Here is a 3771-nt window from a genome sequence, read left to right as displayed (position 1 = left end):
CCAGCACTCCTCCCTGTGCATATGCATAACGTAGCGGCGGTGACCAGCAGCGCCCTGCGGCGCCGCGCACCAGTACAATAGCCCTCGCCTCGCTCCATGGGGCTTGGAAGTACGAACTACTGACTACTGAGTGATCCCGTCTCGCGTAAAGAGGAGGATTTTGAGGCGGTTGCCGGCGGGCGGCGGCTGATCTGGAGCAGGATGGTGCCATCGGTGCTTTCCCGGTGGTGTACATGGTTGACGTTTGAAGTGCGGGTTAATTTCTCTAGAACCAAGGGTTAAACTGCAAACGACACGACGTACTACGTGCGGCCGATTGAGGCTTAATAGTAAAGATTGGTCATTCATCCATTCAAATCCCTAATTGTAATCTTCATCTTAAAACTATTCTGCATGTCCCTACTGCGACTAAAAATCTTGTTTCCATTCATACACTTTCTATGATAATGATGCCTTCCTTGAGTTTCAACCTTGGTACTTTTTTTATTAAGCATCAAGTCACGAAGAAAATTGTATCCACAAAATATGTCTAGATGCATCCAAATCAGTAACAACTAATATGCAATGGATGGAGTACTTGTTACTTCCTGGTAGATTACTGGAAATCTGATGGTGCTTTATTTATTTTGTTACATTTATTTCAGTTATCACCACTTACTCCCATCGTGGAAAATATAAATGAGAGTAAAATACTTTCTAACAAAGACTGGAACGATCGAAAAGTTATATGGTGTCTTGGCGCGTTAGACCAAGTGCTGAGAATAAAACCTCAAAAGACGGATCCTAGCTGATGATATTCGTGGTATAATTCTGACAGAAGGAGGAATTGTGGTGCTGCCGTGATTTGATGATGAACTAAATATGAGACAAGTACCTTTTGAAAATATATATCTCAGACGAGCTAGCTTCCCCTTTTGTAACCTGACAAATCAACTATACTGCAATCCATTTCAGACGAGCTTGCAGCCGGTGACCCAGACGTTCGCCGGCGGCGCCGCGTGGACGTACACGAACACCACGCTCCCGCCGGCGGGCACCGACGACGGAGCGGCGCCTGGGAGCACGTACCCGTACCGCGCCTTGTCGAGCCCCCACACTGGGCCGTAGAGCTTGGCGATGCCGATGTGCAGCTCGTGCGCAGTCTTGTTCGGGGACCTGTTGGTCACCGTGGCCACGTACCGGCGGTACGTCCGGCCCTTCTCCGCCCATGACCTCGTCGCCTTCTGCTCGATCGCCATCGGCGACGCGTGCTTATCTTCTACATCGGCGGCTGCAAGGTGCAACAAGAATCAGTCTCTCGGATTGTGTAGTACTGGAATGACAAGAATCTCTGTAAGTGAACCGAATCAAGAATGTCAGAATGTTTAGTACCAGCAAGTATGGAGGTCTGGTTGTCACGCTCGACTGCTGCGGTAGCAAGCTCTGCACGAAAAGATCGAGACACAAATCAAACGATGCGTCTAGCTAGATAACCTCTGAAAACCTGTGTGCACACGAGGGGCAGAGTAAGCCACACGAACCATCTGAGAGCGACCGCCCAAACCGGCCGCCACCGCCGTGTCCGGCGGCGAGCCGAGCGAGCACCCCCATGAACGGCGCGCTGTTGTAGGTAGTCGCCTCGGTCTGCTCGTAGTTGTTCCTCTCGTCCGAGAAGTTGTCGTGCTCGTCGGGCCCGCCGACGATGGCGCCGTCGAGCAGGTTCGGGTTGCTGCCCTTGCGGCCGTACCAGCTCGAGTACCCGTCGTGGCAGCTCACGAAGGCCGGGTTGGACTTGACGGACACGATGGACGCGCCGCGGTGGTGCGCCTCCCGCGGGTAAACGTTGCCGTACCCGACCATGTAGCTCGTCCCCCTCGGGTTGCTGCCCAGGATGTAGTCCACCTGGGACTTGGCGAACGCCAGGAGCTCGGACGGCGCCGCCGACCCGGACGAGCACTGCACATGCGCGGAGGCGAGGCTGTCGGAGTAGGCCGCGAGCAGGAACGAGGCGCTGGTGACGAACTGGAGGTTGTTCCACTTCTGGTGGTACATCAGCCCGCCGGGCGTGCGCTGGACGTCGCCGGAGCCCCCTGCTTCCCGAGGCAGGAGCAGGCGAAGAAGTCGGCCTTCTGCCGGTACCGCCGCAGCACGGCGGCGTGCGCGCCGGCTTTGCCCTGCAGCAGTATCTTGGCGGCCAGGACCTGCACGCCGGGGTACTTGATGTCCCACCCGAACTCGCTGGTGGACCAGCCCGTGCCGCCCAGCGCGTCGGCGTGGTTGGCCAGGTAGTCCAGGTACTGCCCATCGCCCGTCGCGTGGAACAGCCACGCCGCCGCCCAAAGAAGCTCGTCCTGCATTCATGGAAACGACGCAAATTAGTTAGCCAGATCAAAATGCGATGCCAAATGTGCATGGAGGAGTGAGTGTCAATCTTGTCGATCAGAGATCAGCTTACCCCGTATCCGCTGATCGAGCCGTAGTAGTTCCTGGCGACGGGGATGCTGGCGTCGTACCTTCCCCGGTACTTGTCGGCGAAATCAAACAGCTGCTTGGAGTGTTGCAGGAGCTGGTTCGCGTAGCCGGGGTTGGAGCGGCGGAATACCAGCGACGCCGCGGCCATTGCGGCCGCGGTCTCTCCGGCGAGGTCGGACCCCGGGTGCTGGGTGTCGAGGCGGTACGCCTGACGGCTCGTCGTCATGTCCTCCGGCCGCTGCCAGCAGTTGTGGTCCGTGTCGCCGTCCCCCACCTTCACAGCAATCCGACATGTCAACATCCGAACATTGTACACTTGGATAGCTAGTCAGCTACCGACTACCTGTAGTACCGAACTCCACCGGGTGCTTCGAATTACGAACCTCTCCGTAGAGCACGTTGGGCTCTGGGTGAGCCTTGACGAAGTAGTCGGTGCCCCACTTGATGGCCTCCATGGCGTGGCCGAGCTCGCCGGCCGCCCCCATCTGCTCGCCGTACTCCAGGACGCTCCACGACATCATGGTCACCGTGAACGCCATCGGCAGCCCGAACTTGACGTTGTCGCCGGCGTCGTAGTAGCCACCCGTAAGATCCACCTGAAAGGAGCGCAACACAAATTGGCTAGTTAACAAATGGATGCGGCCACAGAACATACCCCGTTTATTTTCACCTAGATTTGCAGTGTGCCATTGGCATTGCATACCCCGTTGGCCTTCCCGTCGAGGAGGCCGGAGTTGGCCCTCCAGGAAATTCTCTGGTTGCCGGGGAGGACACCGGACCGCTGCGCCTCAAGGAAGAGGATGCTCTTGCTCAGCGCCTTGCTGTAGTCGATGGCGCTGCCGCCAGAGTACGAAACCTGTGCCATGGCAGCAAGCACCAAAATGGCGAGGAGTCCCATGCCCACAAAGCGTGCTAGCTCCTGCTCTGGCTACGGCTGGCTGGTTGAGGCGAAGAAGCTAGCCGAAAAGGGAATGCCACAATGTGTGTTGCTTTGGATGCTGGCTCTGAAGCTCATGGGCTGATATTTATAGTGCATCCATGTCGGGGGGAAGGGGAAGAGTTCAAGAGAAAGGGGAAGACAAAGCTCAAATGTGGGGATCCAAGGGGTCGATTTTGACAAAAATAAACCTTTTGGCAAAGAAAAGCACGAAATAACCCTCTGACCAACCTATTTCACTGGGCTAACAGACTACTGAGGAGTGCGAGATTGTTTGGGATAATAGCCTTAAAGATGAAAATGCTAGCTCACGATGCGGAATTTCGTTAAGGTATGGTTACCAACTTTGAAGGTAAGCTATTGCATTTGACGACTTTCTAACC

General features: G+C 55.7%; 1 pseudogene; it reads right to left on the bottom strand.

Moving 5' to 3' along the window:
• Positions 1–950: 950 nt before the first annotated feature.
• Positions 951–3349, bottom strand: LOC124666842 (annotated as a pseudogene).
• Between the last annotated feature and the right edge of the window lie 422 nt (positions 3350–3771).

The sequence above is a fragment of the Lolium rigidum genome, chromosome 6 (assembly GCF_022539505.1).
Source record: "Lolium rigidum isolate FL_2022 chromosome 6, APGP_CSIRO_Lrig_0.1, whole genome shotgun sequence".
Classification (NCBI taxonomy): Eukaryota; Viridiplantae; Streptophyta; class Magnoliopsida; order Poales; family Poaceae; genus Lolium; species Lolium rigidum.
This window is presented reverse-complemented; position numbering and strand designations above follow the sequence as displayed.